Source organism: Manacus candei, unplaced genomic scaffold (genome assembly GCF_025592945.1).
Source record: "Manacus candei isolate 608988 ecotype Guabito, Panama unplaced genomic scaffold, ASM2559294v1 h1tg000050l, whole genome shotgun sequence".
NCBI lineage: Eukaryota > Metazoa > Chordata > Aves > Passeriformes > Pipridae > Manacus > Manacus candei.
Window position 1 is genome coordinate 22940430 of NW_026138098.1, and position 13568 is coordinate 22953997.

General features: G+C 36.2%; 1 long non-coding RNA gene across 1 annotated transcript in view; it reads left to right on the forward strand.

Annotated features, from left to right (window-relative positions):
* LOC127477127 (uncharacterized) overlaps positions 1 to 13243 on the forward strand; it is a 53283-nt gene extending 40040 nt beyond the window's left edge. The window contains exons 2-3 of the long non-coding RNA XR_007906860.1: positions 4195 to 4378; positions 13163 to 13243. This is a non-coding gene — a long non-coding RNA (uncharacterized LOC127477127). The remainder of the gene's footprint in view (positions 1 to 4194; positions 4379 to 13162) is intronic.
* Positions 13244 to 13568: the final 325 nt, after the last annotated feature.

Consider the following 13568-nt stretch of genomic DNA (forward strand, 5'->3'; position numbering starts at 1 on the left):
TCACTCATGTGCCCACTCTGCTTGCTTTGCAGGATGCTGTGGAGAGCAGCACAAAGCTAGAGGCCCAGCCACCTCTGCTGTGAATACCTGAATGCATCCTTAGTATGGTCCTAAGGAAAATGAACAATTTTTAAGTATAGTTTATTACTAAGGTCTCTTTGCCCATGCCCATCCTGAAAGAGCAGCTCAGGATCTCCTTGATTTTAACCCACTCTATCTGGCTGTCTCTGATGGAACAGGTAGTGGGGGGAAAAACTCTAAAAAATTAAATCTCTTAGACCCAGCTCCCATTTACTGAACTTAAGGGGAGTTTAGCTGAATAAAGATAGCACAGCTTGATTTGTATTACGATGTTTCAGAATGTCTTATGGTATTTCAGAGACATTAAGATAAGTCATTAGAATAGTTTTACATAATTTTGTATACTACATATTCCAATGTAGAGACAGACACACAGAGATTGGATAGTCAGTATATATGAGACATTTCTATAACTTTAATTAATAAAAATAATAGCAAAATGGTAGCACAGAGTCCTGTTCTTTCAACTTCTCAGTGTAAACCTTCTGGTTTTGTATTCTGGCAAACCAGTAAACAGAAATCTGGTTTTTGCAAACATTTTAAGGGCTCTGTTCCATGAACTACAACACCTGGTGTATCTCAGCTCTGAGTGTAATTTAAACAAACAGACCATGTAACACATCTCTCTCTCAGTCAAATAAAGCAGACTTGGTGTGCTGCCAATTCTGCTCTCATTTATTTGCTAACCCCGGGTTTTATTTATTCCCTGAATCATCAAACACGTTGCAGAGAGTGACGGGAGCAGACAATATCACATCAAATAGCTATATAATAATGTAAATAAAATATGGTAAATCATCAGGTACATTATTTGCCTGTTTTTAATTGCCCCAGTTCATTTTGTGCACTTGAACCAAAAGTATAGTAAATGAAAAAGCTTTTTATGCTGAGCAAAGTTAGAAAGAATATACCCATTGGGTACTGATGTCCTGTTATTTAGATTAAGTGAAAAATACCTTTAACAAAAAAATACACCTGGATGTAATACAAAATATCCCACAAAATTTGTTTATTATTGTCTGTGACAGAATCTCTGACTTCAATGAGTCAGGGATCAACCCAGTACTGCCTGGCTGGGGGATACTGTCCTGTAAACAGTAACGGATGTGAGGATCTGTGAAATGCTGAAATGTTTTCCAGTGTTGAGTTACAGTTACTGAGAGGATTTCTGTGATCAGAGGAAGAGAGGAATGAAGGGGGAAAGAGGGGATGAAAGCAATATTTTGAAGTTAAGAAGTGTGAAGGAGATCATTCTTGGTTGCCACAGGGGCAAAGAGTTTATGGTCAACAAACCATTGTGTGGATTATATATGCAGAACAAGTGTGTAGGTGACAAAGCCTTGCGTTTGTTTAAGGTTTCTGTTTTAATAAGATTTGTCTAGCAAAGGTCTAGCTCAACTTTACATCAGATTGTTTTCCACTAGAGAGCTGATTTAAACCCTCACCAGATGAAGGGTAGGAGCTGACAGGTCAGTTGCTTCTAAAGCTAACTATCAAAAAAGAGGAATTACAATATTTATATCTGTAGTATGCTGTTGAAATACATTTCTGAAAACTGATTCCAAGAAGAGTCTTCAAGAGCAGCACACAAATAATGAAGAGAAATTGATGGCCTGAAGACTTTTGTGTACAGTTTCTGACTATAAAGTTCACCAAACACTCACTTTCTTCTGTTTATTAGTTGGCTGGTCCTGATAGGTTAACATGGGAAGAGAAAACTCTACAGTACTTACAGTTGTGCCTTGACCACGTAATTGGAAAAGTAAATGGTTTCCCTATGATCAGAGTTGAAATCTGTGCCAAAATGACTGAACTCCATTCAAAAACCCCTTCTCATGAGTCATTTTGTGGCAATGCTTGTTAAGAGATGGCAAAATACCAGGAATAAAATGATCAGCGCACCTCAGGCTGCTAATAGTAACAAAAAAAGCTTTTCCTACTATGAAGCCAGCTTCTCTCTAGAGTCTTCACACTTACATGAGCTTCCTATGCAAGAGTAAGTCAGATTCAGGCCATTTTTTTTTCTTTAAAAATGTACAAGACCCCAATCAATTTATCTCCTGTCCTAAAATGTAAAGGAGTGCTTAAGTTTCCAGTTTGTTAGCTAGTCCCAGTTTCCTTTAGCATATTTCCCTTAGAGAAAGAATGTCTGCAATATTTTGCATCTGAAAAAGAATGAATGGCAAGGCATGGTTGCAAAGGCTGGAATTCAAGAATCATTGGCCTCACTACTGAAAGCCAAGAATCACTAGCTTGACTGTTCCAGGTCCAGCTCTGGACACCCCTCTGCCTCCTAAACCCATCACAATATATTAATTTGTACTGCAGCTACTCATGCATTGTGCAATACATTCTTTATTGCTCTCTTCTATTCATGCATTGTGCTCAAAAGACACGGCAGATTTTTTCCTGATTTTCTAAAAAAGCAGCAGAGGGCTGTGATTCCTCTCAAATTTGAATCGAGTACATGTTAGAGAAAACAATTATTTCTCATCTTCAGTGTAACAGTTAGTTCTCCAGCATTTCAATAGCCATACTGAGTAGGAGAGTATATCCCTTTATTTCTGAGGATTTAGTTCCTTCCTCTATTATGTGGGCTGGGCGAAGAGCATGGCCCTAAGTAGTCTTCATGTGATTTATTCTACATTGACAACCACTTAAGTGGAGGCAAAGCTAGACCCAAAAGGCACAAAGTGATGAAAGCTGGAACTGAAAAATAGCATGACAGTCAAAATTACTGAGTTTCACACAACCCTTGCTCTGACCATGTTAGAAAACTCTTGGTCTAAAAGGATTCCAAAAAGCCCTCTGGAAACCCAATCCCATGAGTTGTATGCTCTCCTTAAAGGCTTTTTTCTTTCCCTCTACAAAATGACATTGAAAAAAGCCTTGTGGACTTCACTAGTTGCTGTAATTTGACAGCTTTTAGTCAAAATATTTTCCATTTACAAGAGAAGGACTTATATCCCAACCAAAGCTGAATGCCCTAACATCTGCAAGTCAGACTGAGCTTGTTGTGATTGGGTCATAGGCTAGATGGTCCCACAGAAGTGGAACATCTCTATGGCAGGGCATGGGAAGGGGTATGGAGGAGATGTACTGCTCCAGGAACTTCATGATGAATTAACACTGGTGGCTTGGACACTGTTTCCCAGGGACTCCCAAGAGTTGAGATGTCTCTTAGTGAACCAAGGCTTTTGTGTTTGCCTAGTTCACTAGACTGGGTCAAAGACTGAAAAGTGCATTACCTGCTGCAGGGGAGGACAGGAGGAACTGATTCTGGTCACTAGGTATGCTATGATTGTTCAAAAGCAAACGGGAACAAAGCACTACCCTTTCCTTCCCAGCAGCAACCCTATGTTGATTCATAAAGGCCAGATGCTATCTGATCTTCCCACTGGGATTCAGTTAAGAATGCAGAGCCCGAATGCTCAAGTTCCCTCTGAGTATTATATAAAACCAAAAGTTAACTGAGCTGCTAAGAGGAGCATGCATCACGCACATAAATAAAACTTGTTTGATGACAAAGGCATTGCTTTGATGGTTGTTTTTCAGAGTAGAATTTCATGTTAAAATGAAGAGCTAGGGAATGTCCATATAAGCTCAAAAGTGTTTTTAAGATAGCTATTGCTAATCCATTGAAGCCAATCAGTTTGTGTATTCAAGACCCTTTTATAATCCAAGCGGTACTAAAAAAGTGTTTCCAGAGTTTTCCAGCTCCCCTGTCAACAGCTCAGAAATGGGTCACCATGCATGTGCTTTCATAATCTTCTTTGTGTATGAAGATTCAATAATAAACTGATTTTTTTTTCCTCTGGTATTCAGAATGAAGGGAAAAAAAAAAAGGAAAACACCAAGGAGCATAGGTAGGCCTTTTCTAAAATAAAAAATCAAAAGTAATTCACCTTATTGCAAAAGTTGGCTAACACTACAAAAACCTGAGTTTTTTTCTATGCTGTGTTATCTTTACTGAGCCTTAAATTAACTGAAAGAATCCCTGTGCTTGCATGATTTATCTCTGACTATATTGTAGGAGAAAGAAAACTTTGAAAGGAGACTTTAAAGTCAAGAGTGCAATAAACTTTTTTATTGTTTTATGTTTTTATAATACAGGTTTAACAAAGGATGTATTTTCTTTACTCTTCAGTCTGGATTTCTCTCAGTGTGAGAAGATTAAACCTGAAAGACTGTATGTTGAAGTCCATGCTTATATCACTGTTAAGCTTGCAAATGGGAAAATGAGAGAGGCTACTTTCAGTCGCTCATGAGCTACATGTATTTTGTGTGTTTATATACAGTGAGTATAAAACAAATGTTTTCTCAGTTCCTTAGATTTAAGTTCTGATCTAGTACTGCTCCTCTTGTTACTATGCATAACATACTTCTGTCTCTCTAAATTAGAAGCTCTACTGTCAGTTCGGACGAAAATTAAGGTGTCAGCTACAAAGTTAGGGTTTTCATCTATGTGACCCAACAGTGGCAATGTAGATTACTTATGAAAAGGTGATTTGAAGAAATTATGTGGATCATAAAGAAAGAACCAATTTTTCATTGCATAGGTGCATAAATTTACTATACTTTACATACCAAATGGCCAAAAGGAAAATCAGCTGTCAGGAGTTTTTTGCTATGATGTTCATAAGGTCTCTCTTGCCTTGATATCTTTGTTGAACTAATGCTGCCATGCCACTAATTACATATTTGAGGCATATTCCACTGGGGGGAGGGTGTGTGTTTCAATGTATTAATGGCATTATAGATTGAGCTCTGCATATCTAGCTTATGTTACTCCCAGGGCTTCTTAGTGATTGTTTTTATAATAATATAAATTCTTCATATATTCTAACTAATGCTTCAACCTGCATCCTTTACATTGACTATTAAAAGTGTTCTAGATTCTGGCTTTTATTCTCAACTATTTCCCTGGTAATAAGTTGTGCATATCTTCAGGTAACAGTATTAGCTTGTAACTGGCAATGTTACTAGCATGAAAACTTTGTTGTTGCTTAAGTGGATTGACTTAACTTGCACTGAACTTAAACCAGGAAACAACATATACATAAAAATGAAGATGTTTTCTGTTCCTAACCTTTTTTAATGGGTTTTTAAAACAGGTCTTTAGCTTGTTTGCTTTCTAGTCAATTCCTAAATAGTGTAGTTTATTTTGGATGACTGATTATAGGAATCTTGGGCATGCAACCAAAGCACAAGAATTTAAGTCATGATTTCTTTTCAAGGAATGAAATGATCTTTATATCCTGATGTGTTTAATCATTTTTAGACTAAACCAGTTGTCTGTGTAAGTTCGATGTGTAGCCCTTTAAACTGATAGAATATTATCAGGACTTATTAAAAACCAAGCACATCTTGCTATTACATCTGTGTTTCAGAGATGAAACAAATGGATGAAAAAGTTCTCTCCAATTGTATCATTAGCTAATGGCATTTTTAATGAAGTCTGTTAAAAAAACTTAAGATGATACGGTATTGTAGTACTACACATGGTACTATGTGAGTCCCACTGCTAAATATTATACAAAATTCTCAAAGAAGGTTTTTTCATACAGTTACTAAACTGGGAGGACAAAATATTAGGAATAAAAACAATAGATTTTACTCTTAGCTATCTATTAGCCCCGTGAGACTGTCCTTATCCTTTTAATGGTTGTCCTAATCCATACTCTTAACATGCACATATATGAACTACTGCAGACATTCCTGCTGTCTTTTGCCCACTGTATGGTCTTGTTCCTCCGTTTCTTGCAGATAAAAGTGAAGCAATCCACCCTTTTTCTTTTTAGACACTAATTATTTTTGTTCAAGTGATGATGTTTCCTCCTAGGACTTGGTCTACACAGGAAAATTTTTGTCTGATAGCTATATCAGGGACTATTTTTATTCTTCATTTATTGCATCATAGCTGTGCTGGCAAAACTTTACTTTATATACCACTTACACTACCAGGAAGTTCTGTTGCCAGTTTTGTTTGTATTACTTGAGAAGCTGGTTTGTTTCTTTTGTTCACCTAAACCATACCCCTTAAAAGACAGTTTGCTTTCTTCTTGGCTTTACCTAGTAAACCTTTGTAGGAGTAGACGTGTCTAGGAGGTACTAGGACATAGTTTTGGAGGGGTAGTAGCTCAACAACACTGTGCTCTCACCAAGATGTTATGCAGTAGCACAAAAATCCTATGAGGAAGGTGGAGTCTTTTGTTCTTCCTCATCAGTGATTCTTTTAGTCCTCTAACCACCATCACTGATGAGCACCACAGATGTCTGCAGCCTGTCAAAGATTAAGTAACTTGTTATGTTGAGCTTGAAGTATGGGAGTACTGAGAGTAAAAAGGACAGTGACAGAAAAGAGAAAGTCTTCACAACCTCAACATTAAAAACCTTAGATAGGAAAAACAGTTTCTTAAGTATTCTTGGTAAGTAATGTGACAATCTAAGTCATAAAATCTTTAAAAGCTCCTTAAAGGTCAGTGGATTCCAGTAAATTTGACACTAGTACTTAGAGGTTTTGAAATTAATGCACTTATTGAAAAATTTTATTACCCTTCTTTTTTCCCTAGTCAATAGATGTGATTTTACAAAAAGTAGAATTTTGTGGTCTACTTCTTCAAACTGCCATTATGTCAATCAAAAATAAGTCTGGCTAATAAATTATTTTGGCAAGTAAATTAAATCCTTTTGTGGTTAGTTTAGTGTTTTCCTAAAGCTCCAGCACAGGCCAGGAAGCATTCTGCTTTCTCTCTTAACGAGACTTACTGATTACTGTGTGTCAGCCACAGGCCATCTTTAGTATTGTTTTTGTCTTGCCTGTATAATCTTACTAAGATGCATCTTAACCAACACTGGCTTAAAAACAAATGCAGGAGGCAGTGGTTGCTTTTAAAATTATTACCCCAACCATTTCCCTGGTGAAACATAAACACATATTAAATAACATAACATTAATAATTGCATAAAAGGAATGTTTTAAAAAATAGTTTCAGGAGAGAGAATAAACCATTAATGAATTACTGCATTAGTGAAGTAGTTTGGGTAATAGTTGAGATGTTTGTACTAAGTTGATAAATGCTCTGCAAGTAAATCACTTGCATATATCTTCTTTTCTAGCCTTAGTTCAGAGTCCTTTAGATCTCCAAAGGTTGTAGATAATTTTTGCACCCACTCAGTCAATGACTGGCAATGCGGCATGTAGCCACAGTCATTCATTCTGTCAGTCAGCAGCCCTTGATAATGTGCCTGTCAATATAATTCAGTGCCTGTTCAGGGAAAGTGACACTTTGAATAGTGGACACTTTTCAAAAGCATTCATACAGGGTCAGTTCCATGATAAATAAATATATTTTGCGTTTGGAACAAATAGGCAATACGCAGAAGCGAGAGTCAGAGCAGAAATATACAACCAGTCTGCAGGACATGATAAGCTGCAGTGAAGAGTGAATATCATAAATGCATCTTTGAGGTTTTTTGATGCTGCATTAATGATGAGATAATGGATAATATAGTCTTCAGGATCCTACCTGGCTCAATTGAGCCCTGATCTATGACCAGGGGCACTATGCTCTGCTACACTACAAATGAGATATTAGAATAATAGTATCAATAGTTCTTTAAACCCTATTAAAAAGAAGGAATATTTTCGTAGCTGAGTGAAAAACATAGGCAGAAATCTTTAATTACCACTAACGGTGTGTTAAAGAAAGTATTTATATGGCATACAATGTTTAGTTTCTAGTTTCTATTAATACAGGCTGAGAATGTGAGGAAGAAATATGTGATAGTGACAGGATTTTTAATGGTACCTCACCTTAAATGCATTTTAAAATATGTAAATCAATAAAAAAATTATTTGTAATAGCAGACTAAGAGTGCTGGTTAGCCTTACTGCTGAATGAAATGTATGCTACAAGCCCTATTACCATACATCGTGGGAGCTGTAGTTAGGATTAATCTGTCAAAAGGGATGGTTTAGTGTTGATGAATATGACATGTGACCATTAATGATGTTGATTTTATCTCCTGAGATTAGCATGATTTACTTCGGATGGATAATAATGTCATTTGCTTGATGCAGTAGATCTGTTTACGAGCTGATTAAATTGTAAGGCCTTGCTTCATTTCATGCTATTTGGTTTACAGCTTCATTACTGCAATCACAAAAGCTGTGGAAATGTCCCACATCCCATGTCACAATAAATCATTGTTTAAGATTGCAGCTATGTATTTTAGCATTTCAGTTTTGCATGGACCATGCATTCCTTAACAAATATGTGATTGGGAATACATTAACAAGATATTCTGGAACATACTGCTGCAGAAATGTAGAAAATCAGCCTGAATCTTTTAATTGAGATTAAGGAAGCACTTGAGTAATTAGCTGTAACAAATTACCTTATTATTTAGACAGTGAAGTAAACGTTTTTGTTGCAAGAATGATTATCATAAATCTGCAGAAAAGTGACAGTCAAACAACCATAAAGGAAACTTGTAAGCAAACTACATTTTCTGCCTATTACCTTTTACATTGAAATAAAATTTATCAGAGACATACTCTAAAAAGAATGTATTTGTTGTTTAGGGATAGTATATGTTACAAGCTATACCATCTGTGATTACTGCACTGGGAAGAAAATATGCATGTAAATCACAAAGAAAAAAGAAGAATCTGTTAATTATAATGGCAAATGCTAATGTTGCCATAGTTAAGGCTGTGTCAACGTTTTTATTATAAACCCAGTTATAAAGGATGAAGGAGAGAGGGAGGGTGGCAATCAGCCATCAGAGATTGCTATGTGCTAAAATTTTGTGTACAAAAAGGCACACTTACCCCATGTAAATCAGATGTATCAGTGAGACCATGCTCATAGTTTCAGTGAGAGGAGGACCAGGGCCAAACTCGCAGCTCGGGAGTGAGGGTGACTATGTTGTAATATTTTTTTCACATTTTTCATTAAATGATACTGCTATTTTTATTGTACAAATTAAAAAAATATTGCATTTATCAGTCAATTGGGACCCTTCAGAGCTTGTGGCTTACCGCTAGCCACAAGCTGAATTTGATAACTACAGTTGATTAAGTCTTGGTTCATATGCTCAACTTTAATGAGTTCTTCTAACTATGAAGAGCATACATAAATAATTAGTTAAGTTGGGTGTCTTATTGCAATAGAATGCAATTTTTTTAGTTCTTTCTACTTTTTTTTTTTTCTAAATCCCCCCAAGTTGGTTCTCAGTGGATTCCATGGAAACATCTCAAGTTAGTTTACATGTGAATTCTGCTGTGTTATAATATGGTCAAATGTGAATGTGAACTTCACAGTAGATTTGTGAACCTTTTCCCCTTGGCAAAACTCCCCTCTCACCTCAAAATATTTCAGCTGTCAGATGAAGAAGTGGGAACCACAAGAGGAACTATACTCATGTACATGTATACATATATACAGGCCTAGAATATCCAAAGATTTCCAGATATGTTGCAGCAATGACAGTGGTCAAAATTTTTTACAAATGATTCATGACCTAGCTTTTCTGGTCAGCCAACATGAGACATTTTGAAAAGCCAGGCCTTTTTTCTCATTTTTTTGTTTGTTTTTGATGGTTGATGCGCAAAGCATTCTGCAAAGGAGATTCTTTCAGGAAAGCTCATACTTTGGATTTGAAAAGGAGACAACTCTAATGCTTGCAACTTAATTCTGTCTGGTAGTTTGGGGACAGATTTACCAAGCCAATTTAATTTTCCAATACATTGTGGCTGCTGGGCATAGATCTTCTATCCCTGCCTTTTTTGCCAAACCAGTTCCTGTTGACATTCATAAAATTAATGAAAAGGTTTTACATGTTGAAATGTTGATTTTGCCAGCAACATTTCAACTAATCAAATGAAAACAGTGATAAATATTTTCTCCTGTTTTCTAAATAGCTCTAGACCTGAGTTAATGAAAACATATCCTTGAAAATAAATGGATGCCTAAGTCTATTTTTCACAAAGAATAATTTAATTGCTGTGACAAAAAGAAAATGCAAAAAGAGGAAGCCACACTTTGAATCTTCATTGCTTCAGAAAACATTTGGTAATATATTGCATCCCTGCTTAAGTTGGCTGAAATTTTATTACCACAGTTTCACAGTTTTATGTTTTATAACTTTGAAATTAAACAAAACAAAGGCTCCCTCTCTTGATGAGCTGCACCTTTTGACAGCAATTTGGTTTCCAGCCAAGAAGAAAATACAAAGGCAGAATTTTTCAGGGTGCACATTCTTTCACTGATATTCCTGTTGAAACGAAAAGAAGAATGCCCTTGAAAATCCCAACTGCTGGCTTCAGTAAAAATATATAATTTTACCACCCACCTGCCAGTGATGGTTAATTTAGTGTAATTTATGCACAGTAGAAAATCCCTTGCTAGCACTATGAGGTGCAGAGGCTATCAGCCAGGCTGATAGTAGGTTTGTGGAAAAAGACACCTTTAACCTGAACAGCTGAAGTCATCTCCATGAACTTTAGTAACCACCGTTCATATTAACAATGACAAAAGTACTAAGGACATGTAATTTCTTAGTTCACATACAAATTGTCCCCAGTCTGCTCTCTACCATTCCTTTGACTCTGTCATGTTTGAGGAATCTGTTTAAATAGAACTAATGAATCCTGGTTGATGCTTTGAGGTTGTTTTTCCGAAAATGGTGGCACTGTGTAATGCATATGTGTCTACCTTACTGATAAAGCTGCCACCATGGTATGAGTGAAGAAACTATTTGGTCTTTGTGACTGAGCCCTGAATAAACAATTTATATGTTCAGAAAGTTGATGGCTGCTAGAAGATGGTTCATCAGTCTTCTCTGCAGGTGCCTTCAAGTATGACAATTATTGAAATTGGACAGAAAAAAAAGATGAGTTTAAAATTTTTCAAATGGATGCAATTAAGGGACAGAAGTTGATTCTCTGACTGGAAGAGAGGAAAACCTGTGCAATATTTTACCACTGGAGAATTGCTTTATCTGCAGGTCTGTTCACTGTTAAAGGAAGCAAACTAACCTGAAAATAATAATTAAAAGGAAAAAATTTGGTCTACAGTAGAAGGATCCTGGGCAGCTTTAGGCCAAAGAATTCTCAAGACTGATGTTGAAACTCACACAAGAGAATATATTATTTCTCTGGCTTTTCTTTTTTTATCCCATATTTCTACATAGAATATTCTTAAAGCTAAGGCAAGTCTGCAGATGTAGTCAGTGCATTTGAATATCTAAATTGTTTATTCCAGGTCATCAAAATAGCTGGAACTGTTGGGTACCAAGAAAACTGGTATTTTGGAAGCAAGAACTCCTTAAGAGAACTTCACTGGATTGCAGAATTTCAGTGGAAACTGAGTCCAGTGATGTGTTAGCATTTTTCTGTTTGAACACTAATCCTAATAAGGATAATTTCCCAAATTTAGGCCACTAAAAAAAAGCACTGAATTTTCCTCCAGCAAACGATTTATGTTCATGAAAGAACTTGCTCATGTCAGCAGAGTTGGGGAGACATGTACTGGGAAGACATTTGCTTTAAGAGATTCCCAGGAATTGCCACATCCTAAGTCCTTGACTGTTCTAGAAGGCATCCAAATGGCTGCTGAGGAGGGTCAAAGTTGCAAGGAAAGAAAATCTACAAGGCAGTGTACATGCATGTACTTGCATTATGTCCATTATGTCCTCACTATAATATTTAGAGTGTGCTCAATGGCGCTTAGAGCAGTGAGTTCTGAGTAGCTTTAGGAATCAGAACCATGTGTTTTCTGAAGAAATATAGATTCCTAAAACATATCTTAGATTTCATGATGAATGAAATCTCTGTGATGATGCAGATTTTCTGTATTACCAGGGCACAGAATTTCATTGAGGAGCTCCTGCAATAAGTGCAGCTACCTAAAGAATATGAAAAGAAATAGGGGCAGACAATTTGTTATTTTCTCCCTTCATAGAGTTCAAAAATAGGTTTTGGAAAAAGCAATTGTGCCTCCTTCAATTATTGCATTACCTCTAACACTGAGACTGCTGTAGTCAAGCCTTTTAATGAACAAATTTTACAGAATTTAGGGTCTCTGAAGTGCAAAGCCACAACAGAGTTTGGCTCTTAATGTGCCATATGAGCATTATACTGCTTGCTTTCTCTGTCAAAGCTGGCATGTATCAGAATGCAATAAAAGAAAAACTATTTCATTCAAAATTAAATGGCCACATCCAATTAAAGACTGAAGCCTGAAACTGTAAAATCTATTGAAAGTTTCTTTCTGTTTTAGAGGAAATGTACCAACTGCTAATGGAAGAGTTACTCTAAACGATTGGCTACTAGTTAACTATTATGCATTCTAGCAGGATTTGTGGCTGGATTTTTTTTTTTTTGGTCATTCCTCCTCCTCAGAAGATCTGGAGAAAAGAACAGAAAACTATTGAAAAGATTTGCGTGGTCTTTTATCTTTTGAATCAGTGTCATACTAACAAAAAGATGTTTTGAAGTCTTTAACCATTAATTGACTAACTGGTTTTCTTTAGACATAAAACTTGTCAAGGTCTTGATTGTTGTGAATCCATGGTGATAGATTCTGGCTGACTGCCTAAGTACAAGGTCTCTGAACACCAGAATAACATTTTTTGAAACAATTTGGGCTTATCCTCTGTAATGCCATTTAAACAAACTTAATTGACTAAAACTTTCATTTTTGTGCATTCTGTATGAGGTACTATTTGCAAGGAGAGGCCTTTTAGGAACAGATACTAAATGACAAAATCTGACCTCTACCTAGCCTTAGATTTCTCAGTTCTTGTTTATTTACACAAAATAAGCCAATATGAACTGCATTAAAAATTCACTTTAAGCAGAAAACCTCTTATATACTCTTATTTTACTTTGGTGAATAACCTTAAAATGGGTCCAAATTGAGACTTTATGAATAGCATAAAATTTACACACTTCTGCAGTAAGACTAAGCATTATCTTCAGATAAGTGCCCATATATGTCAGTCAGGAAGGTTGTTCTGCATGAAATGAATAAAAAGTTTCAGACAAAATTAAGACTGTATTTTTTTTTTTTAGTGAAACTACTAAGAAGATACCTCTGGGATGATTTTCTTCAATTCTGAGTTCTGGGCATATGCAGAATTATACATCCATCTCTACAGGTTAGCAATTTGCATTTTCCATTCTTTCACTGGCAAAATAATTGGGTTTGAATAGAAGTCGTATGTTAGATTTAAATAATATACAGGAGTGATGAAATTGTACTTTAAGACTTTTTTCAGGGAACATGACAACTCTGAGATGACAGTTTTATCTCTAGGAAGTTCTTTGAACATCATAAGGTAAAATTCTTGGCATCTCTAATGAGTTTTGAAAGGCCCACATGGCGTGAGTTGGTGGGCCAATAGACAATACTCTACACTGTAGTTGTCAGGGCCCTCATGGCTTTAATAGACCCTGGAGGCCCTCAACAGCTTCACTG